This window comes from Arachis ipaensis, chromosome B8, assembly GCF_059453495.1.
Source record: "Arachis ipaensis isolate K30076 ecotype BB chromosome B8, ASM5945349v1, whole genome shotgun sequence".
Lineage (NCBI taxonomy): Eukaryota > Viridiplantae > Streptophyta > Magnoliopsida > Fabales > Fabaceae > Arachis > Arachis ipaensis.
The window spans coordinates 101,851,174-101,877,636 of record NC_142443.1 but is presented as its reverse complement, the minus strand read 5'-3'; the positions used below and the strand labels follow the sequence as shown (position 1 = coordinate 101,877,636).

The 26,463-nt window shown below is 36.8% G+C and overlaps 1 pseudogene; it reads left to right on the top strand.

The window, feature by feature from the left end:
• Positions 1-11,728: 11,728 nt before the first annotated feature.
• Positions 11,729-24,351, top strand: LOC107611232 (uncharacterized; annotated as a pseudogene).
• The last annotated feature ends 2,112 nt before the right edge of the window (positions 24,352-26,463 follow it).

Below are 26,463 nucleotides of genomic sequence, written 5' to 3'. Positions count from 1 at the left end.
GCGATTTGAATTATTCTTCTGAAACGAATCTAGCGGACGAGGTTTGAATTATTTTTTGAATCGAATTGAATTGAATGGACGCAGGTATTCTGAATTGAATTGAATTTAATCGATCATCTCTAAATTGCAGACACAGATGTTTTGAATTTGATTTTATATAATGGATAATGTTCCATTCATTTAGTACTATACAATTGTTTCACCTTAATAATGTGTTCGGTTCAGAAAGCTGTTTGAATTTGAATTTATATAACGGATAATGTTCCGTTCATTTAGTACTATACAATTATTTTATCTTAATAACATGTTCGGTTCAGTATGCAGACAGCCATTCGAATTTGAATTTATATAATGGATAATATTCCGTTCATTTAGTATTATATAATTGTTTCACCTTTCGGTTCATTCTACAGACCAGGTGTGTTATGGATAAATAATTTGTTCCAAAGGTTGGGATGACTTTCAAGACACTAGAAGAAGCCAAAAAGTTCTACAAAAATTATTCCAAACTTGTCGGATTTTCGACCAAAATAAGGAACACGACTCGGAAGGGAGACGAGATTAACAATCAACTAATCGTATGCAGCAGAGAGGGGAGTTGGGAATCCAAGATATCTCCAACTCTGAAGACAAATCCCTCAGCCGGCATAAACTGTCCAGCCAGGATTTAAGTACACATATTGAAGGACGTCAGTCTTTGTACAATTTCTAAAGTTGTTCTGAATCATTCACGCCCCTGCTGTCCAGACCGGGCAGAGATGCTCAAACAACACAGGGAGCTAAGCATGTTCGTGCGTCGCACCATCAAAACCAGCGAGGAAACCGGAATTAGACCAAGAAAAACTTACCAATCATTCGTAGCAGTAGCTGGCAGTCACCGAGAACTGAGTTTTATAGAAAAAGACGTGAGGAATTATATCACAAGGGAGGTACGGAATGTTTCCAAACAAGACGATGCCAAAGAATTCGGAAAGTACCTATTAAGAATGAAAGAGAAGAACCAAAATTTCTTTTTAGAGCTCAACCTTGAAGTCGATCACTCCATCAAAAATGCATTCTCGGCCGACGCAAGAAGTAGGGCTGCATGTGAGTATTTCAGAGACATGGTTTCATTCGACACCACCTACAACACAAACAGGTATTCAATTCACCGAAATTAAGTCTTTACATTCACATAATCTACACATTTTGGTTCATAACTGTGTGAGAGTGTCTATTTATGCAGGTACAATTTGGTTTTTGGTTCTTTTGTGGGCGTAAATTACCACGGTCAATCGACACTTCTCAGATGCGCCTTGATGAAAAACGAGGATATTCAATCATTCAAATGGCTATTCGAGTGTTGGCTCCGTTGCATGGGAGGGAAGGCAGTAAAAGGCATTTTCACTGACCAATGCGCATCGATGCAAAGGGCCATCGAGATGTGCATGCCAACAACAATTCACAGGTGGTGCATTTGGCACATAATGAAGAAGATCCCAAACAAACTAAACGGATAGAAGTGACACGAAGAAATCGAACAAGAGATGAATCACGTTGTTTGGAACTTGTTCACAAAAGATGCATTCGACAGAAACTGGAATGATTTTGTCACAAAGTTCGGCCTCAGAGGCAACAAGTGGCTCTCAGGTAACCGAGGTTTTAATTCGAATTATTTTCATGCGGTTACTTTATGGGTTAAAACGTGCACAACTTTTGGTTTAACCCAGCTTATGTGTTTGGTTCATTATGCAAAGCTATACAAAGATCGGCATATATGGATTCCAATTTACCTGGATCACCACTTCTGGGACGAGATGAGAAGCACACAAAGGAGCGAGAGCATGCACACATTTTTCAACAAGTTCATCACGTGCAACAGCTCCTTGAGTCAATCCGTGAAGCAATACGACAATTGCCTAGCAAGTAGAGAGCAAAGAGAGAGAGAATTGGATGCTGCAGATTTTCACACTATGATACCGTACGCAACAAAATTAGCAATAAAGGCTCAGTTTCAGCACGTGTATACCCACGAGAAGTTCAGGGAAGTTCAAGGACATTTCAGAAGAAAGGTGAATTGAATCACAAGATCAATTAATTCCACCCTAGGTTTCACAACATACGAAGTCGTAGAGCAGGTTTCTAACTCCACATTCAACAAATTTTTCGTCACCTACGGCGCAGTATCACGAGAGGTAAAGTGCCAGTGCCTGCTGTTCGAGTCAAGGGGCATACTGTGCCGCCGTTCTCTGAGCGTCTTAAGTTTTGATCGAGTAGATAACATGGCACTGACGTAGAAAAATTGTCGGTAAAGATTTTCACAAAAATTTTGCGTTGCAAGTATAGTCTAAACCAACAATTAAACCTCAATTAAAATTTAATTTGTTTGTCACAAATACAAACCCGATAGAAGTAATCGAAGTATTAAACCTCGGGTCGTCTCTCAAGGAATTTCAGGGAAGTGTAGCTATTATTAGTTATGGGAAAGTATATGTTTGGGTTTTGAGTTTAATAAGTAAGGAATGTAAATAACAAGAAAATAATTAACAACTAAGAAAAGTCCTAGCAAGGATTGAGAATTAGAATTCCTATCCTCATTATCAGAGTCACTTGTGTTGGCAATTGCCTTTTGCTCTCACTTAGTTAACCTCTAACAATTGAAAGTAAGTCAAGTGAGCAATTCAACTTGAGTTCACAAGTCCTAATCAAAGATTAGAGTTAGTGAAGCTCAAGCCAACTAGCAACTTTCAATCACCAACCAACAAGAGACTTTGACAATTCAAGAGTCTCCAAATTACTCAATCTAAGCTAAGAATACCAAAAATCTAATTTAAAATCCTACCAAGCATTTTATCAAATACTTGGTAGGCACAACATTAAAAGCATAGAAAAGTAACAAGGAATATTAAATTTAAATAACCAATTGCAAGCATCAATAACACAAATTAAAGAAAGCAATCATAAATATGGAAACCATAAATTGCATTAATATGGAAATTGAATCTAACATGAAGAGTTTATAAACTAAATTGGAGAATAAATAAATCAACAAGAGAAGATAGATAAACTAAAGTATTAGAACAAACAAACGTAAAAGAAAGCTAAATTAAAGTAAAGTAGAAATCTAAAATTGAGAAGGGCTAAAGCTAAAAATCCTAAAACCTAGAGAGAGGAGAGAGCCTCTCTCTCTAGAAAACTATATTTAAAACCTAACTAATGTTGTATGAAGTGTGAATGAGTGATTTTTCCCATCCAGCTCCACTTTGTAGCCTCTAAGCAGTGTTTTCGGGCTTGGAACTAGGCCAAAAACAACCCAGAAATCGCCCCTAGCGTCTTCTGTTTAATGCAACATGTGACGCTCTGTCACACGTACCCGTCGTCCACGTATACGCGTCGCTTGGACAAATCCCTAGTCACGCGTACGCGTCGTCCATGCGTGCGCGTCGCTGCCAGCTTCTCCAAACTTCAATTTCTTGTGTTCCTTCCACTTTTGCATGCTTCCTTTCCATTCTCTAAGCCTTTCCTACCCTAGAAAACCTGAAATAACTTAACACACATATCACGGCATCGAATGATAATAAGAGATGATTAAAAATTAGCGAAATTAAGGCCAAAGAAGCACGTTTTCAATCAAAACACAGAATTAGGAAGGAAAATATAAAACATGCGAATTAAATGAATAAGTGTGAGAATAATGGATAAAATCCACTCAATTCAACATAAAATGTACCACGAAATAGTAGTGCATCAGGCACCAAAATACATACTGGAACTCTAGAGAAAGAACATAAAGAGGAGGCACACACACACATCAAGAGCAACTAAGATGAGCCTCTACTAGAGTCGAGAAGCAAGAGATTCGACGATTTGGTCTTTTGGTTGCACAATATCTGCAAATTTACGTCAGAGACTGAGGAGCTGATTGGATTTCTGCACCAAGCATTTGACAATGTCATGGCGGAGATGCAAGAATATCAAGCGAGAAGCAAAGAAAAAAGTTCGTTATCCCATGAAGAAGCAACGTTGAGCGATGTAAATGACCTTCAAAGCCCCCATGTGTCAGAACAAGAGGCCGGCCCAAGAACAGACTGGGATCAAACCAGGAAAGAAAGATCTCAAACGCCACGAAGAAAAAGAAAAACCCAGCTCTAAGTGAGGTAACATTGATTTGTTTTCGATTAGGAAAAAATTCATTTGTGCATTTTGCTAATATACGATTTATTTTCTCTTTTGCAGTTGAACCTTTTAGACGGCGGATCAACAATTCAGTCAAGCTCCAGCCTTTACGATGCACTGGATATGAATTATCCCAGAGAGGATTATAGGAGTTTCAGTTTTTATTAACATAAATTTCCATTTATGTATGAGCAAATTTTGGTTCATTGTAGTTATAGACTTATATGAGGGTTAATTTCTGACTGATGTTGGTCTTTATTGAATAGTCACTTTTTTGTTTATTGCATAGTCAATTTATTCTGTTATGTCAAATAGTTCAGGTGTTTCTGAAACTGAATACTGATAGCAATATCTTTTTAAAATTAACTATCAGCTATATTGATATATAGAATTTTTTGGTTCACCCAGTGTATTAGTTTCAGTTCATTTGTATTTTTGGGCTTTTAATGTTTGATAAATACACTGATTCCATTCAGTTTGAACCTGGAACAAAACAGCAGCCAGACAGTTCTAACAGATACATACATTAACATCTCAGACCGACAGAACAAGGACTAATCCATCTTGAATCAGATATATACATTAACATTAGATTTCCAATAACATTTTCATTACTATTCACATATATACATTGAAAGAAGTAGTGTTTGCTTTTTTAAACAAGTTAAACAAAATAGTGTTAATTACAACCAGTCAAACAAAGTATATCCTATTTACTATCTATATCCGCAAATGTGAATTTACAAAAAGGGCTGGAGAGGGCAGCAGATGTCTTCGGGAGTCTTATTGCTTCAGATACCCGAATCACTTGGTCTCTGATTTTGTTCAGTTTGTGCAACAGAATGTTTAGACCATATTCGCGCTTGAAGGCATCAATTTCTTCCTACAATTCAATTGAAAGGAATTAGTTACATAAGAAATGAACCCAACCGAAATAAAAAATTAAATGAATTTCATTTATTTAGAAATTACTTACTTGTGTCCAGTTTTTATATTGATACCTCTTTCTTTTTTTAATCTTTCGAGGATCAATTGTTTCTAGCCATTTCATGATGTACATCCCACAATCATAGCTAAGCAAAAAATAAGTAAAATATGATTAATAGTATATAAAATAAAACACATTAAAAATAGAACTATAGTAGAGAAAGATTTTTACCTTGTACGTTGACCATTCAGCCTGATATACTCTGCTTCTTCTCCCTCTCCGTCCTCCATTAAGAGTTCCGCCCCAGCGTAAATCCTCATCTGGGAGATTATTAATCCCTGAAAAGGATACAAAAAGTGAATAAAAATTAGCAACTACAATAAACCAAATTCTGTTCATGTTCTGAATAAAACGTGATAAACATTAAATCAACAAGAAAAATATTTCTACATGCAAAATAACTCAATTGAATACTTAAGGATGAATTGAATGTAAATCACCAACTCTAATGAACCGAATTCTACTCATGTTTGAATAATTTACAACAAAATATGTATGATTTAAATAACTTATAACAAATTTGTTCAGTTTAATTCTCAAGTTAGGTATTTCATCTTTCTTCTTGTTCACAGGGTCAAGCACATAAAATGCCTTTTTCTGGACATCGACAATCCACAACCACTAGTATCCTCCATTGCAAATAAGCACAAACAGCTGAAGTTTGGAAAAATGATAGAATATTTCAGTTTAAACGATAGCAAACGAGAGAATTATCGAAGAATTTTTAGAAATCATAACTTACAAATGGATGCAATGCGAGTTTTCTTTTGTCAACAAAACGGCGGTAGTGGGTATATTGATCGACATCTATCCGGTAGGCCTTGTTGGTCTTTGGATCAATGTAATTCTCGCCATGGCTTCCCAACATAAACATCTGCAGGGAATAAAAAATTTGGCTTACTAGTAAATTACAAATGAACCGAATTATTTATTAGAACCAGTAAATTACTCAAGGAATAAAAATTTTGGCTTACAATAATATCCGTCAGCACACAGTATATTTCTTCCTGAAACTAGAGACATTTTATGTCGTTGAGAATCATGCAATGCATTGACCACCTACAGGAAGAAAATTTATAAGATATACGGCATACGAGTCTTTAGAAAAATAATTAATGTTAACGCAATAGGCAAAGAATTTACCGTGCTTTCCACATGTTGTTCAGGCATTAGAGACAAGAAATGATGTCTAAGCCCCTCGAAATTCGCTTCATGGTTCAAGATGAATATGACGTCATATTCGTTGGTACTATCTTCGGTTTCTTTCACATGTATCATCCAATGATAATACTTTTCCTTCATCTCCTCTGTGATTTCTTTCTCTTTCTCCGAAGTTTTGTATCCTTCAGTGGCTGTGAAGCTCAGCTTGGCACTTGTTACGTCAGCAAATTTCAATGCTACTGCCACCCTAGCATCTATCACTGCCTTTGCCAGGATTTCAAGCTGTGTCACCGTCGGCTGAGAGGTCGGGGGAGTTGGTTAAGATGATGGGGACTTATGCCAAGGTCGAATGAAGGTGCATCATATTCCCACAAAGAAGGAAGAGAAGCACTGCAAGACGACAGAGGAAAGTTTTAAGTAATAATGAAAATGCAATAGCATATAACATGAAATCTAATAAAAAATTATATTAATTAAAACTTACACATTCAACGGAGGTTCTGCCTCCGTCTTCCTCGGGGAAGATTCCTCACCGGCCTGCTTTTTGGGTTCCGGAGGGGAGGTGTAACAAACAGAAGAGAGTAATTGATTTCTGAATTCAACTGAACCACAATTAAACCATGTAATGAACCGAAATTATCCATATTTGAACAAGCAGAAAACTTACAAACTAGGCTGTGCTTCTTCTTCCAATTGCTGTGCCATCGGAGCTTCTTGGCACGGTTGCTGTTGCTCTTTGAGAGGGCTGCTGCATTAAATAGAAAAAAGTTCAATAACGACCCGGAATTATTATCCTGTACCATTAAAACTAAGAAAAAGAATTCTAATTACAACTTAAAGGAACAATGAAAAAGCAATATCATATAACATGAAAGATTATAAAAAATGATGAGTTTCTGGTTCCGTCCTCCTCGGGGAAGATTCCTTGCCGGCCTGCTTTTCAGGTTCTATGTCCAGTGGGCCACCCACAGTGGCCCGGGAGCCTCAGGTACATCCAAGTGAGGGAACTTGGATTCATGGAAATATATGAGCATCAACACAAACACGCAGCCATCAACGGATTATTTCTTTCCCTTTCTCCTGTTTTCAATCTCCTTCCTCAGGAAGCTCAGAACATGAGTTGCCTAATCCCACTGTTGGATGTTTTCCACACGAAGGACATGCAACTTATGGATCAGGGAGGCCATGCTTACCGTCGTCAGCAGCAAGAAGCACTTCTGGACGAAGACAACAAAAGTCTTCTGGAATTTCTGCCGGTTCTCTTCCCCTTCAACACTCATATCGAGGAAAGATTTTGTCAAAGATGTCAAGGTAGCATATTTGAAGCCGTCAATAATCTGCTTTTCTGCCTCATTCAGTATGTTGCAGTCAAATTTTTCACGAAAATGATCCCCTATAATATTTTAACCAATCAAATAGGCTCAGTTTTATTTTTTGTATACAAGTGAACCGAAAATAAAGCAAGCAATGAACCGAAATAAGCACAAGGAGAAAAGTGTATTACTGCCGTGATTTATGCCCAGCGCAGCTGCTATCTTGTCAGGTGTTATGGATATTTTCCCATAGAGAGTGTTCAGGTATCCATAATAGTCATCATAGCAAGCTATCAACTCTCTCAAGAGGCTGTGAGAGACGTTCATTTCCGGGACATGTACCAGCGCAACGAATTTCATTTCTTCAACTATATCTTTCTTTTCCTAACTCATTGCCTTGAACACCCTCGCTACTGCGTTTGTTTGGCATCTGAGATTGTGAGTTTTCTGCAAGGTTTCGAAACAGTATGTCACGATATATTTATAATACAAAATACAGTTTATTTGAATGAAAGGAGATAAATATATTTAATGTGTACATATGCTTACGTTATAGCGTGGCTTTTGCTTTTTTGTCACCAACATCTTTTTCATTTTTGCTGTTAAGACAAAAAAATTTGGTCAATACTTCACTCAATACACCAACAAGCACAAGCATGCATATTTTAATCAGGTGAATCAAAATGGCTAAATCCACTGAACCGAACACCATTCATGTTTTGAATAAAATGCGATAAATATTCAATCAGCAACAAAAGCATTTTTGCATGCAAAAGAACTCAACTGAACACACTAACAATCAAGTGAATCAAAATGACCAACTCCACTGAACTAAATAAAAATAAAAACACATTTCCATTCCTATGCCCTAGTTACGCAAAAAAAAAATGATTCAGAATAAGTCAATCTACTAAACGAAGCAACTCAATCCAGTAAACCTAAAATGCAACTAGGAGAAACACGAGATTGCGAGATTTTAAATGAACAGTAGTTTTTATCATACCTTTCGCAGTCTTTGTTGTTATTTTCGTTTATTTTTTCTTCTTCCTTTCGAAATCTTCTCGTGATTCTTGAGTAGAATTAGTTTTCGCAAATAAAACGATCAAGCTTTGAGAGATTTTGAGAGAGATTCGAAGTTCTCCAGTTTCAAAGTTGAAGAAGAAACGTTGTTTCATAATGAAGGTGCGAATGAATGTTAAACGTTTTCGGGAGTTTGGGCGCATGTAATACACGCTCATTTAATGGGATTGGGATTTTTTTTTTGGTGTTGAACCACCTTAGATTGACTTGGATAGAAAATTATATGGATGTGTAGCCTAACTGTAACATATAATACATTCAACACTCCGCTACTTATAATTTGATGTGATATTAGACAAGAATATACTTAATTAATATTTATGTTTTCATACTACTTTGACTAATATTTTTATAAATAATATAATATTATCATAATTATAAACATATGTTACTATAATATATTTTATAAATCTTTAAATTAATCTATAATAGAAATTAGAAGAAGATTGGGCTACCAATTAAAATTACTTCTTTCTAATAATATTCTTAAGGTTATATTCTAGGTTTAATCATTAGCGTTGATTAAATTTGATTTTTATTAATTAAAAGAATGACAATAATATAAAATAAATATCTTTTCTGTTAACATTATTAGAATATAATATAGTTCTTCTCGCTAATTGTATTGATGAGATGTAGTTGTCAAAATAATAAAAATAAATAAAAAAACATATATTTTTTAAAAGAAGACCAATAAAATTAAATTCACAAATAATAATAGACAAAAGGTAATTGTTTAAGATCAAACAATATAAGATGTTAATCCCTTTTCTATTTGTAATCGACTCCTTAACTCAAATTCTAGTATGATATACCTTTTTCTCATTTTTTGGCATTCCATTCTTATGAAAAATTAATTGCTGGCGACTCCGGATCTCAAAGCGCAATTTCCTTGAAAAACGACGATTATCCTTTCCATCTCTCGGTCACCTTCGAGTTGCACTGTCCCGGGCAGGAGGTTGCAACACTAATGAAAGTTTCAAACTCGTTAGAACCATCTAAATCGGCCATTTATAGCCTTGAACCATCAGTCATGCTTGTGCATATGGAATTATGCGTTTGGTATTTGTTTTGGTTTTTGAAATATGTCTTAGGCTGTATACTTCTCTCTTCATTGTTACCTTTGTTAAGTAAAATTGAATTTTAGTATCTAAAGGTTTTTGTGTGCATCTTGCTGTTCTGCTTAGTTAAGACTTCAAAACTGCAAACTCATGAGACTTCCAAAAATATGTAGCAAGGTCACTGCCAATCATATTTGCTGACAACACTCGCATAATTACTAGCTTCACGCCTTGGTAAACACATTTGACATGCCCAACTCGTTGTGCTTCTATTGGAATGTAAATGGATACCACTATATCGAAAAAACGAGAGTTATTATGAACCATACATAGTAACAATCTCTTGGATCATTTCTAGGAATGCAATTCTAAATTTGGATGTTGATTGATTAAGAGGTTCTCGAAATTGTTGGTCAACCCTTCAGAGCATCTCCAATGGGTGATCCCCATTCAACTTTTTTCTGACACTTTGAGAAACTTATCGTTGGAGAAGCAGAGAAGCAAATTCCCTCACGGAGTTCAAGGTAGATGAGTCCATGCTCAGAGTCAGAGGGACTCAAGGAGAACCAATGGTAACTTGTCACATGGCAAGTTACCTCTCAGACTCCTATACAATCTAGTCCAAATTCGTAATATTCAGATTTTGTCAACCCTTGTGTATTAGATGCTATCGACCTTAATGATGATGATATTGAAGATCGGAGGCAAGATAGTATTCAACACTGGCATTGGAAAGAGGATGAGATGCTGATCAGTGGATGGTTAAATGTTTCAACTGACCCTGTAGTTGGTACCGATCAAAAGGGGAAAACATTTTGGAGTCAAATTCATAGCTACTGTGTAGAATTTTGCTCCGACATGACAAGAGGGGTAGTTGCATGTAAGAAACAATGGTATAAGATTAACAAGGCTGTTGCACAATTTGCTGGTTGCTACGATCAAGCTAGTCGAAACATAAGGAGTGGTTCGAACGCTGATGATATAAAGGAGTTGGCTTATAAACTTTATTCCACAAATTATGGTCAAAAGTTTACTTTTGAGAGGCATTGGAATATGCTTCGGTTGGAGCAAAAATGGAGAAGCCAACTACCTACACAGAGTAGCGGCTCAAAGAGAACCAAGGTTAGTGCAACTGGAGCATACTCATCCTCATCAAACCCAGAAACACCGTTGGCTGACGAACCCGGTGTGGACTCTCCCGTTCACCCACAAGGATCAAAGAAGAGCAAGCAAAAAGGTAAGGGAAAAGCACAGATGTCTGAAGATTTTAGTGAAAGAAAATCATCGGTTGTCAAAAAATTATCTCTCATGGAAGATATTAAGAATGTTAGAGAAAAGGAACTAATGGATAGGGAAAAAGAAAGAGAAGAGGATAAGGAACATAGAGCAAAGATTATGGCAATCAAAGAGAAGGAGTTACAAATTCAAGCGGCAATGAAAGAACAAGAATTACAAGCTCAAGCAGCAATGCAAGAAAAAGAATTACAGACTCAGAGGTATATTAAAGAAATGGAGATAAAAGCAAAAGAAAGGGAAATAGAAAGGATGGCCAAGGAAAGGGAAATAGATATGCAAATACTTAATGCTGACACGTCTACAATGAGTGAAAAACGACAAGCTCTTCATGAGATTGCATGTGAGAAAATAATCGCCAAGTGGTTTACTTAATGGTTCCTTGTATTCGTAGAGTTATGTAGTATGTTCTTATTTTTCTTGCGTATTGCTGGTTTATGATGTAGTTTGTTTTATTTATTTCTGATGTAAGTTTTTAAATTAGTCAATATTATTGTGCCCTTATTGTTCATGAAAGTGACCGTTGCAAAACTAGCCGTTGCAAAACTAGCCGTTAACTAACCATTAAGGTACTTATTGCAGACACACTTATAAATATCAACTATCCATGACTCTGCAACTCCACTTCAATTCTTATTTCTCACCTCGAAAGAGAACTAAAAATTACATTTCTAAATATGGCTAGAAATTTTGATGATATGTTTAATGAGGCTTTGTATGGCAAAAGAAGATGGCAAGATAACACAGTCATAGATAATTGGATCGATGAGTGTTTACTCCAAGATTCAGAAGAAGAAGATATCGATAGAAGCTCTATCCCAATTACTCGTAGATGGATCAACAGAGATCGAGAAGCAGGACATGATCGCCTTTTTCAAGATTACTTTGCAGATGAACCGGTGTACAATGCTGACATTTTTCGACAGAGATTTCGAATGAGAAGACATGTGTTCCTTCGGATAGTAGACGCTCTCTCAAACGTCTATCCGTATTTTCAACAGAGGGTTGATGCAACTGGAAGAAGAGGCTTGTCATCACTCCAGAAATGTATCGATGCGATACGCATGTTAGCATATGGCGTAGGAGCTGATGCTGTTGATGATTATGTGCGCATAGGCGAGAGCACTACAATTGAATGCTTGGAAAAATTTGTTGAAGGTGTCATTTCGGTGTTCGAGGATGAATACTTGCGAAAACCCAAACCAAATGACGTACAACGCCTGCTACAAATGGCGGAGGGTCGTGGCTTTCCTGGCATGTTGGGTAGCATTGACTGCATGCATTGGCAATGGAAAAATTGTCCAAAGGCGTGGAAAGGTATGTACATGAGTGGTTATCATGGGGTTGCAACTATAGTACTTGAGATTGTAGCATCTTCAGACCTTTGGATATGGCATGCGTTTTTTGGAGTTTCTGGTTCAAATAACGATATCAACGTGTTAGATCATTCTCCAGTATTCGATGATATTCTAAACGACTGTGCTCCGGAGGTAAATTACACTATTAATGGTAATAATTATACTATGGGATACTTGATAAACCCATATTTTATGATATATTTTGTGCCTAATTTAAATGATTTATTCAATCCTTCACTCACTTATTCATGTTAATTGCATGGTTTTACTTTCCTTTCCTTATTATGTGATGTATGTGAAAAACATATTTCCTATGCTTTAAAAGTAATTATTTTAATTTTTCTTTATTACCATTCGATGCCGTGATTCGTGTGTTGATAATTTCAGATCTTCTAAGGGAGGAATGACTTAAAGGATGGAAAGAAAACATACAAAATTGGAAGGAAAGCATAAAACGGAGTTTTTGAAGAAACTGGCAGCGACGCGATCGCATGGATGACGCAGCCGCGTGCCAACGCGAAATAGCAGTGACGCGACCGCGTGATTGACGCGATTGCGCGCCTTAAGCGAAACGCATATGACACGGACGCCTGACTGAAGCGACCGCGTGACAAGGAAAACTCCAATTGACGCGACCACGTGACCCACGCGGCTGCGTGATAGAGGCCACACACCAGAAATTATAGAAAACCCTCCCAGCGATTTCTGAAGCCCTTTTTGGCCCAAATCCAAGTCCAGAAGGCATAGATCAGAGGTTATGAAGTGGGGAAATGCATCCATTCAGAGGAGAGTCTCCAATTAGTTAGTATTCATGAATTAGATGTAGTTTTGAGGGAGAGGTTCTCTCCTCTCTCTTTTAGGATTTAGAATTAGGATTTCTTTTGCTTTTAGGATTATCTTTTTACTAGGTTCAATACTCCTTTTTATTTATCTTCTCGATTTAGTTTATGATTCTTCTATGTTACATATTACTCTTTTGAATTAATGTTATTTGAGGTATTTCAGTTTATTATTACTTTCTTTTATTATATTTGCTTCCAATCTGAAGACATTTTTATTCCAGTAGATTTATTTTTCCCCTTTTGGTCTTGGTTAAGAAATCAGTAACTCAGGAGTTATCAAACTCAACGTGATCGATAATAGTTATCTTTGCTAATTGAATTGAACTTCAATAATCCCAATCTTTCCTTAGGGATTAACTAGGATTTGGAGATCAAACTAATTAGTCACTTGACTTTTCTTTACTTTAAGTAAAGGCTAACTAAGTGGAATTAAGATTCAATCTTCATCATCATTGATAAGGATAACTAGGATAGGACTTCTAATTTCTCATACCTTGCCAAAAGTTTATTTTACTGTTATTTGCTTACTTTACAGTCTTTTACTTATTTCAATTACAATTTAAATTACTTGTTCCTCATCTTCACAATCCCAATTTACAATCTTCACAACCAATAATAAGAACATACTTCCCTGCAGTTCCTTGAGAAGACGACCCGAGGTTTAAATACTCGGTTATCAATTTATTTAGGGGTTTGTTACTTGTGACAACCAAAACATTTGTAAGAAAGGTTGATTGCTTGGTTTAGTAACTATACTTGCAACGAGAGTTTACTATAACTTCTAAACCATCAATCTTCAGTTCTTTAAAAATGGCGCCGTTGCCGGGGATCTGCAATCGTGTGCCTTATTATTAGTTATTGTAAATATTTTTCTTTTACTTGTTTATTTATCTTTATTTTTCTCTTTTTATTTCCATTAGCTACTATGAATCCTCACCCCTCTCGCTTTGAGTTTGGTTCTAATATTGTTGAAAGGAGTGAAAGTTATCACAGGAACATGCATCAAGGTCAGAGCAATCAAAGATAGATGGAGCCAAGAGGATCTGATCAACCCTTTAGGCAACAACACCCTTCAATATATCATGGACAAAGACCATTCTACAATGCGTAACAAACTGATAGATATGGTGGACAACCTTGAAACTACCAACAAGTCCCACCCCATGCCTATAGACCATCCTCTCAACACAACTTCGAACCACCACACTCACAAGCTCCTTTTCACCATTCGCCACCATATGATCCTCATTTACCCCGATTCCAATCCAATTACTCCCAAACACCACCACTTCCCAATGTACCACGTCCAAATCCATCACCCCGAGAATCAGAGGTTTGCCTTAAGGAAACAGTAGATCAACTTCAAACAACCCTTTATCAACTGGAGCAAGCAATAAGTCAATTATATTCTAGACGTTCGAACATTCAAGGACCTCCCACAACTCCGTGTGGACAATCTAATGATGAGTGTAGCATGAAGGAGATACTAGAAACTCCAGTGGATAGAACAGGGCATGACTTCGTACTGGAACAAGTAGAGGAAGCTGTCATTATACAAGAAGAAGAGTTGGTTGAAGACCTAAGAGACGCTGAGCCTCTATGGTAATCCAGAGTTGTGGAGAATTCTGTCAAGGACGTTACAATTGATGCTAAGGAGGATAGTACACAACCCCCAAGGCAAGTCTTTTATAAGGAACTAGACGGAATAATCCAAGAAGCAAGTTTCCTTGATGATGATAATCTCAAGTCAAGTTCTCCCAGTGATGAACTTGCATCAGCAAGTGAATTCTCTGAGATCGACGAATCTTCCCCAAGTGAATACGAAGATGATGCGGAGGTAGATTTCTCTCAACCTCCCATATATGACTTCAGTGACGAGGAAGACATAGAAGGCTTTGATTAGGACATGGATCCAATTGAATAAGTTTGCAAGGAAGTGAAGAAATTCACAGAAGAGCACAAGGGAGTAGAACTTACAAAACCACTAGAAACACCTATCCCAAGGCCATTGCCACCCAATACAAGCTTCAAGTGGGTACAATCCTTAACCCTTAGCTTTATTTTCCCACTTGAATATGGTTTGCTTGAAACAGATGGCCAGCTTAGAGCTCTCTGCGGCTTTAAGAGTAAGAGGGAAATGGCTCGCACTCAGAGCTGGTGCACAAGGTTCAATAAGGTTCCATGCTTCAATTCGAAGTACACGGATTGGCATCGCGATTAATCGAATGGATCTCGGAAATCGTTTGGTCACCATGGTGAGAATCTACTTTCTAAACCGCTCGGATGGAAAAATATAGATCAAGACAAAGGCGGATCTAAAAGCAAAGTTTGGGATCCTGGAATCTATTCTGACATTCGTCACCCCGGGAGCCTGAGAATATGTTTGAAGCTGCTCAGAAGCTTTACATGCCTAGTTTGGGACCCCGGAGGCTGTTGGCATTCCAAGCATTGGTGGAGATTTCTGGACGAATTTAAGCGCAAGCCGCCATAACAGGAAGCTCATCCAATGTCCAACTTAAGGACTTTAACTAAAAGTGCTAGGTGGGAGACAACCCACCATGGTATGGTCGTTTCTTTTTTCAGTTTTATTTTGTTTTATTTATTTTTGTTTTCCTTCTCAATTGAACCTGAATATTATTCATTCGCACTGCATATTGCATAATTGCATACCTGCATAAAAAAAAGGACGTGCGACGCGACCCCATCGCTCATGCAATCGCGTCAGTTGTGAAAAACAACCACCCACGCATCCGCGTCACCCACGCGGCCGCATGATCTGGAGATCGGCGTAAATCCCCAACGTCCAGAGAGTTAGGCTGGAATCATGCGGCCATTGTGCGTTTCGCACAAAACGACCCACGCGATCGCGCCATCCACGCGATCGCGTCATTTGTACAACACCAATCCCACGCGACAGCGTGAGCGACGCGATCGCGTCGCATGGATTGCACAACACCCCAGAGGAGACAGAGAGTTGCGCTGAAACGACGCTGGAATTGTGCGTTTAGCATAATTTCCAGCGACGCGGTCGCGTGCCTCATGCGACCGCATCATTCACTCTTTTACCCATTCCATGCGATCGCGCCACCCACGCGATCGCGTCGACCCCCATTCCACCCCTGCCACGTGACCGTGTGCCCCACGCGATCGCGTGGATTCAAATTTACTAACATCCCCAGTCATGCGAACCCTACCCATTCGCGCCCCCCCAACCCCCTTTCTCCTTCATCTCTTCTCTCCAAACAACCACCACCCACAACTTCCAGCCACCACCACCGCCCACCGCAACCCCCGACGACCACCCAGAAGCCGCCGCGACGCCACTCCCTTCCTTTCCCCCCTCTTTCTTCTTCTTTCTTCCTCTTCTTCCCTCCACCACCACTGCCACCCCTCCGCGACCACCGCACAGCCACCACCGCTGCTCCGTCCCAGCCGCACGACCCACCACCACCCACACCCCCTTCCCTTCCATTCCCCTTAAACCCTAACCCCATTACCCACCCCCAAAACCCCCTACCTCCGAACAGCCCTCACCGCCGCACAACCACCATCAACCGCCGCATCAGCCGCCACCACCACCATCCCCCGGCCACCTCTCTGCCCCACTTTCTTTCCTACGCCTTCCAAGTTCTGCTGAACGCCACCCTTCTTTCCATTCATCGTTAATTTCCTATTTTTCTGTTTATGTTCATATTTAGGCTAATTAGTTATGCATGTTATAGTGGATTCTAGGTTGTTAGGTAGCCTAGGATGTGGTTAGTAGATTTAGGCCTGTTTAATTGTGCTGTTCATGTTCCTTGTTTTCTAATTTTCGCAATTCTGCTATTGCTGTGATGTTAGTATTGTTCATATGCTGTAATTTCTTATTTCATGCTGCTTTTTACACTGCTTTTCCATGTTCATATTCCCTTTATGTAATTGCAGCTATATTTTAATTCATATGAGCTATTCCGATTGCTATTTATTTTCCGGGAACATCCAATTTTAGCCCGGTTGCTGCCCAAATTTCTGTAAATTGTTTTGATTTTCATTCCTGTTTTGGCTTTGGCAAACTTGCACTCTACTTTACTCAGCTTTTACCAAACCAATTCATGAATAACAGGGCAAGCTTTCTTATTCTTTTTAATTTCCTGGTTTATAAATTGCATCTTGGATGATTCAATTCCACTTTTTGCTATTTTCATTTGATTCATCCTTAACTTCCTTGTTTGAATTTGAGTTATCTGTTGCTTTAATTTGTGAATTCTCGTTATTTAGAAAATGCTCATCATGCCACTTACTCTAACCCACTTTTTACTAATTCACTAATTTTAACTTCCTAACCTCTTTTTCATTCCTAACCAACCTAACTTTCAAAATATATCTTCTGGTTTTTCACTATTCTCCTTAACCTTCTAACCAAGGCATGATGATAATTCTTCCTAATTAACATGATTTCTAATACATTTTGGATTGTTAATTTTACTTCTCGGACTTTTACCTCCTATTCAATCCTTAATGCACATTTACTTAACTCATTTTCATTACTCCACTGCTCCTTTGCCACTATGTGCTTATTCTGTTAATTGCCTACTTGTTTTTCTGTTTTTATTATATCCTGGTTTTCTGTTTTTTTTTTCAGGATGTCAGACACCCAAAGAAAAGGAAAAGGAAAGGCAACAACTGGCAAACGTAAAAGAGGAGAAGCCTCTATGTCCATCATAGACATCATGCATGATGACTCCTGGAGGGAGAAACACTTTACCCCGCAGGAGAAGGCTGACCAGCTACTCCCTGCTACTGATCTCATTAAGTTTGCAAACCGATACTGCGAGCTGAAGTATCCAGTGTTTGCAACCTCCAGGAACCTGTACCTGGAGAGGACTCTGAAAATCCCAGAAGAACTCCAGCAATACACCTCTGATCAGATCAAACAAAGAGGCTGGTTCTTCTTGAAGAGAAACCTGACTGAGGTCAATGCATCTTGGGTAAGGAAATTTTATTGCAATTACTTCAAAACTTCCCTAGATGCAGTGAACCTAAGAGGGAAGCAGATACTGGTCACTGAAGAGGTCATAGAGGATGTTCTGAAGCTTCTGCCTAAATCCGATCAGCTGGATGGTTATCAAAGAGTTGAGGAGGATATGCGCTTCATGAAGTTTGATTGGGATGCAGTCAAGGCCAAGATAACCCTTGACCCGACCGTTCCATGGATCATGGGTCAGAACACCACCATGCAAAAGGGAATCAAGCGGATTTACTTAAATGATGAGGCTCGGCAATGGCATCAGATACTTAGCAACTTTGTTATGCCGAGTACCCATGAGACTGAGATACCTGCCGCTATGATCACCCTCCTAATGGTGTGTGCTGGAGGGTAAGGACCTGTACTTGCCACGCTTCATTCGGTACTATATGGCCAGGGTCCACGTCCGAGGCACTCTCCCCTTTCCTTATCTGATTACACAGCTAGGCCGTCGAGCTGACGTGCCTTGGGAGGATGCTGATGAGAAGCCACCTGCTGTAGAATACAAGAAAATTATCCCTCACAGTAGGAACTTTCTGGCTTTGGGCTACAGACCTCCATTCCTCACTCCTACTGATGAGACAGCCACACCATCTGCCGGCCCCTCTTCCTTTACAGCTACCCCTGTTACCACCACTGCACCTCCACCTGCCTCAGAGCTAGTTTATCACTTAGTGCACCGCCTGTTTCAGCAGCTAGACCAGATGGAGCGCCGCAACCGGCGGCGATACGAGAGATCTGAGTGTCGTAGCAAGCGACGCTATGAGCACCTAAAGCTGTTGATACGTTCTGACGGCGACATTCCCTCCGAGCCTGACACACCATCAGAGCCATCTGAGGAGGAGGCGGGTGATCACGAGGCGGATACCCATCCACAGACAGAGGCTGCGTAGGCAGGCACGGAGCAGGCTGCATCACAGAGAGAGACCCCGCCTCAGATTCAGGGTGCAGACCCAAAGATCCCTATTCAGTCAGCACTTTCTCTGCAGTAGGCAGATCCTCAGACCACCACCACAGAGACTCCAACTACCCGTCCTTCCAGTGATGACACCCCTTCACACCCTGCTTGAGTGAGCATCAAGGACGATGCTTCATTTTAAGTGTGGGGAGGTCGCCATCTCTGGCGTATTTTTTGGTGAACCACTACAGACTCTTTTTATTTTATTTTGTTCTTTTTCTATATTTTGATCTTTATTTTTATTTCTCAGTACTTATACATTGCTATTTTCATGCATTTTTACTATATTTCTGCATGTTGCACTTTTAGTTCATATTTTAGCCATTTAGTTCAGTTGCAATTCTAACTTATTAGTTATAGAAAATGTGGATTAATTAGTATAGTTTACCCTTTTTAGCATAAGATAGCTTAGTTTAAATTGAAAATATAAAAGGAAGTAAACTAGAGACTTGAACATAATAGAAGCAATCCACACACCTTGTATATATAGCATTCCATGTTAGTTAGTTAACAACATTTCATCAAGGAGAAACACTAGAACTTTAAAGCCACCTTAAGATTTACATTGAGAATAATGGAAACTCTTAATCTTACTTGCATGACATACATAACTGATATATGATTTTTGAGTTAGAAAACACACAGCCTGTGAGTTTTGAGCTTAATTATATGGTTACATTCAAACCATAATTTTTATTTCTGTGTGTTCCGCCCTTCTTTTTTATTCTGGTGTTCTTTACTTTGTTTTAATCTATATGTCCGATTATAGAATAGAAATACATACCAAGAGAGTGATTGAGGCCATTGTTTGATTTTAGCTCACTTATCCCAAATTATCCTACCTTTTACATCACCCTTGTTAGCCCCATTGAGCCTTTAAATCCCCTCTTATTCTACAAACTACATTACTAGCCTTAAGCAGAAAAACAAAATAAAAATCCCAAGTTAAATCCTTGGTTAGCTTAAGATAGAAATTGTGTAATTGTTTAAGTGTGGGAAACCTATTGGGAACATGGATGATAAAAACAAAGGGTAGAAAGTTGAAAAAAAAAACAATTCAAAATAAAAATTTTGGGAAGCATGCTCATGTGGAATCAAAATAATTTAATTACCGTGTGCATTAAAAAAATATTTATTTTTCAGTATTTAAATAAAGGGGATACAAAAGAATTCCCCAAATACAAAATAAAGTAATGCACATGAAAAAAAAAAATATGAGCATGTAACATAAACAAGTGGGAAAAATATGGAAAATAGGTAGAGAAGCTTTGCTTTACAAAACATGTATGTTAGGTGAGATCTTAGACTAATCAAGGATTCGCTTAATTAGCTCACTTAGCCTTATACATATACCCTTAACTTTACCTTGGCCCCATTACAACCTTAATTAAAGACCTCATGACTTTTGTATGCCTATATTCTATAATTGTTGATTGGTTAAATGAAGAACAAAGTTATAGAAAGTAAGGATAAAAAGAAGAATAGAATGATTAACCCACTAAACACTGAGTGACTAGAGAGTAAACACAAAATCCAGTGAGGGTTCAATAGCTCATTAACATATATCTCTGCTTGAATTATTAATTGTCTTGCAAGTTTATAAAATATTTTTTTCCTTCCCATCTCGGTTGTAAAAGTGCTTTATCATTATCTAAGGTTTGGCTATACATATATGATTCCTTGAGAATGTGAATTAATTTGACTACATGTAAGTTTTATATACAAGTGAATAAAAATTAGAATTGCATGATTCATTTAGATAGTTGCATTTAGAATAGATTGCATTGCATGAGATTCCACCACTTCAACCTTACCTTACTTTTTATCTTGGATTTAGCATGAGGACATGCTATTGTTTAAGTGTGGGGAGGTTGATAAACCCATATTTTATGATATATTTTGTGTCTAATTTAAATGATTTATTCAATCCTTCACTCACTTATTCATGTTAATTGCATGGGTTTTACTTTCCTTTCCTTATTATGTGATGTATGTGAAAAACATATTTCCTATGCTTTAAAAGTAATTATTTTAATTTCCCTTTATTACCATTCGATGCCGTGATTCGTGTGTTGAGTAATTTCAGATCTTCTAAGGCAGGAATGACTTAAAGGATGGAAAGGAAACATACAAAATTGGAAGGAAAGCATAAAACGGAGTTTTTGAAGAAACTGGCAGCGACACGATCGCATGGACGACGCAGCCGCGTGCCAACGCGAAATAGCAGTGACGCGACCGCGTGATTGACGCGACCGCGCGCCTTAAGCGAAACGCATATGACGCGGACGCCTGACTGAAGCGACCGCGTGACAAGGAAAACTCCAATTGACGCAACCGCATGACCCACGCGGCCCCGTGACAGAGGCCACGCACCAAAAATTACAGAAAACACTCCCAGTAATTTCTGAAGCTCTTTTTGGCCCAAATCCAAGTCCAGAAGGCACAGATCAGAGGTTATGAAGTGGGGGAATGCATCCATTCAGAGGAGAGTCTCCAATTAGTTAGTATTCATGAATTAGATGTAGTTTTGAAGGAGAGGTTCTCTCCTCTCTCTTTTAGGATTTAGAATTAGGATTTCTTTTGCTTTCAGAATTATCTTTTTACCAGGTTCAATATTTCTTTTTATTTATCTTCTCGATTTAGTTTATGAATTCTTTTATGTTACAGATTACTCTTTTGAATTAATGTTATTTGAGGTATTTCAGTTTATTATTACTTTCTTTTATTTATATTTGCTTCCAATCTGAAGACATTTTTATTCCAGTAGATTTATTTTTCCCCTTTTAGTCTTGGTTAAGAAATCAGTAACTCAGGAGTTATCAAACTCAACGTGATCGATAATTGTTATCTTTGCTAATTGAATTGAACTTCAATAATCCCAATCTTTTCTTAGGGATTAACTTGGATTTGGAGATCAAACTAATTAGTCACTTGACTTTTCTTTACTTTAAGTAAAGGCTAACTAAGTGGAATTAAGATTCAATCTTCATCATCATTTATAAGGATAACTAGGATAGGACTTCTAATTTCTCATACCTTGCCAAAAGTTTATTTTACTGTTATTTGCTTACTTTACAGTCTTTTACTTATTTCAATTACAATTTAAATTACTTGTTCCTCATCTTCACAACCCCAATTTATAATCTTCACAACCAATAATAAGGACATACTTCCCTGCAGTTCCTTGAGAAGACGACCCGAGGTTTAAATATTCCGTTATCAATTTATTTAGGGGTTTGTTAGTTGTGACAACCAAAATGTTTGTAAGAAAGGTTGATTGCTTGGTTTAGTAACTATACTTGCAACGAGAGTTTACTATAACTTCTAAACCATCAATCTTCAGTTCTTTCAATACTATTTAGCAGATGGTATTTATCCTGAATGGGCCACATTTGTCAAATCAATCTCAAAGCCACAAGGGGAGAAACGCAAGTTATTTGCACAATACCAAGAAGGGCAAAGAAAAGATGTGGAGCGAGCATTTGGAGTGTTGCAAGCACGCTTTGCAATTATACGTGGTCCAACTCGTTTTTGGGAAAAGAAGAAGCTTGCCAACATAATGAGAGCTTGTATTATATTGCATAATATGATTGTTGAGGATGAAAGAGACACTTATGCAGGAAATTTTGCTCAGGGCTTAGAGTATGATGATGTCGAAAATGGCTTATCATAACCTCAGCTGGGAGAAGAAGATTTCGCACCATACCATTAATTTCTCCAAAGAAATGCCCAACTTTGAAATAGGCAGCAGCATAGACAATTGAAAGAGGACTTGATTGAACACATATGGCAATTTCACAATGCTTGTCGTCAACAATAAAGCTTAATTATGTTTTTTTTTGTATTAAGTAATTTTACAAATTAGTGTAACCCTGAATTATATATTGTGTATTATTATTATATATGAATTTATTTAATATTAATATCTTTTAATAGTGAATTATTTTTAAATTTATAAATTTAAACTACATTATTGAAAAAATTAATTACATTAATTTCAAGTATTTTAATTAATTAATTAAGTGGGACCACAATAGGGACTAAAGTTAGTTCCTCCTAATGGAGAAGAGAGAGATATTTTGAGTTCCTATTTACTGTTTATGACGCAAAAGCTGATGTGGAGTTACTTTTTATGACAGGTGGGCCATAAACAGGAACTGGGATGAGTTCCCTACTGGGATGAGTTCCATAAGATGTTAATCCCTTTTCTATTTGTAATCGACTCCTGAACTCAAATTCTAGTATGATATACTTTTTTCTCATTTTTTGGCATTCCATTCTTATGAAAAATTAATTGCTGGCGACTCCGGATCTCAAAGTGCAATTTCCTTGAAAAAAGACGATTATCCTTTTCATCTTTCGGTCACCTTCGAGTTGCACTGTCCCGGGTAGGAGGTTGCAACACTAATGAAAGTTTCAAACTCGTTAGAACCATCTAAATCGGAGCCATTTATAGCCTTGAACCATCAGTCATGCTTGTGCATATGGAATTATGCGTTTGGTATTTGTTTTTGTTTTTGAAATATGTTTTAGGCTGTATACTTCTCTCTTCATTGTTACCTTTGTTAAGTAAAATTGAATCTTAGTATCTAAAGGTTTTTGTGTGCATCTTGCTGTTCTGCTTAGTTAAGACTTCAAAACTGCGGACTCATGAGACTTCCAAAAATATGTAGCAAGGTCACTGCCAATCATATTTGCTGACAACACTCGCACAATTACTAGCTTCACGCCTTGGTAAACACATTTGACATGCCCAACTCGTTGTGCTTCTATTGGAATGTAAATGGATACCACTATATCGAAAAAACGAGAGTTATTATGAACCATACATAGTAACAATCTCTTGGATCATTTCTAGGAATGCAATTCTAAATTTGGATGTTGATTGATTAAGAGGTTCTCGAAATTGTTGGTCAACCCTTCAAAACTTGTTCTGGAAGAGTTGCAGCTGCAATTCGTGCTCCAGAGGAAACATTTGCTTGAACAATACAGATTGTGCAACGTCAGTGTCAACACAATGGTGGTACTGGCTGCAACATATGCACAATCAAATAAGAATCTTGACATGAATTTAAGAAGCTACAATACTCTTTTTGCAGTATATTCCAATCTTCGCGATACTATCATTGTGCCATGAGAAGCTTTTCTAAAATTTTATACAAAAATGGAGATTGTACTCATTTAGCTGTTATTCTTCTACAAAAGCAGAAAATTACAAACAATTTGTCATTTCTATATAGTTTAAAGTTGAAGGAGAGTCTTGAAACAACGGTTGAGTTGTTTTCGTGTGATCTCAAGGTCATGAATGAATTCAAATCGTGAAAGCAGTTACTAACTAGTGCATCGACCCGTGTGATGCACGGAAATGGCACAAAAATAATGAAAAAACATTAGATATATCATATATGTTAATTAAAACTAAAAGGCATAAAAATAGTAGAGGAATGCTAGGGGGCCATCAATTTTGGTGTTTTGTAACTATTAATTGGCCATCAATAGTATTTTTAATGGTATGAGATTACATCTAATGGTGGGAGATCACTTACTTTTATTTTGATGGTTAAGTGCTGGCCAGAAAACACAAAAATTGCTAGTCCCCTAGACTTTTCCAAAATAGTATTTAATTAATTCAAATAATAAAAAATTATTAACTAATATATAATAATTAATTTTTACAATACATAAATTATTTTTTATAATGATTTGATTTACGTAATTTTATAATGATAGATAGATTATTAAAAATAAAAAAATACTAAGATCTTATGTTCTCTTTAAATGTATTTTATATTATTCTCAGCCAATTTATTCTTGCTTTTAAGCTCCGAGTATTTAGTTTCAAAATTTGTATAATCTGAACTCTATTATTATATATAAAAAAATTATAGTGATGTAAATTATTTTTTCATTTTTAAAATTTTTAACAATGGAATGATCAATTTATATATCAAAAATATATTAAAAAAATAAGTCTTTCAACGATTATTTAGAATGTAGTATTCAAATCAATTAAGAAAAGAAAAAAATTCAATGTCATCACTTTACTTTTAGAATTAGTTGAACCATGTGATAATCTTCTAGTGTTCATGCCCTTCATGCACACCTCACCATTTTGTCTCTAAAATCGATAACATTAAACAATACACAAGTATGCTAAGTTTAATAAAAATAAGTTAATATTAAGCTATTGTTAGAATAACTAATTAAATATAGATTTTTTATTTTAAATTAGATCATAAGAATAAAATGATCTAATTTTATTTTTAAGAAAAATGTAGAAACATAAGAATTAAAATTAAGATTATCATTTAATTACAATAAGTACATGATAGGAAAATTGTAAACTAAAGTGAATAAGTATCCAAAAATAATTTCTACAAAAAATAGCAAATTTATAGAAGAATATAAATATCTAAAATTACATATTAAATAAATTTTAAAATTATACATAATCAACTAAATTTGTCTACAAACAACATTTATGATTGTATCTTTTGTCTTGAATGATTATTCTAAACTAATACCCTTAATCTTGATTTTGATTTTTACTTTTGGAAGAGCAACATAAAATTGTCCGTGTGTAAAAACATGCTTTGGCAAATATAGACCCATATGTTTGACCCCTAAAGCTTGTAAATAGTCGTCGTCTCATAGATAATAACACACATCAGAGAGGAAGAGCCATTTCCTACTATTAAGATCACCTAACATTGCAATGGCACTGTCACCAACATCATATACTACATAATACCACAAAAGTCATGTAAAATTATAAATATACATTAATAGAGCAACAGTCAAAATAATAATGATAATAAAAAATATACAATTATGGACATTCAAAAGAGCACAGAATATTATATATCACATAAGCAAGTTTTTTGAAAACTTCATAACTTAATCATTTAAGAAATATGAATAGCTATTTTTTTTTAAAAAACAGGATGCACATTACACGCAATGTAAAATGGTTGATCTCTAAATTCTCATTATGTAGAATAATAGGTTCACATAAATGGAAGAGTCTAAGAAAGAACTATCTTAATTCTATAGGAACAAAGGCTTTCAAAAGAAAAATTGAAAAAAAATGGTTTAAATGCATATATTTGCCAAACATAAATTTTTCAAGATAAGAGACAATTCACTATCTCAACAAAAATTAGCTGGAAAAGATATAGCTTGTGTAGTTAGAGCGTGAATATACAATAATGAAAGATAAAGCAGCAAAAAATAAAAAGCTTCATGATTT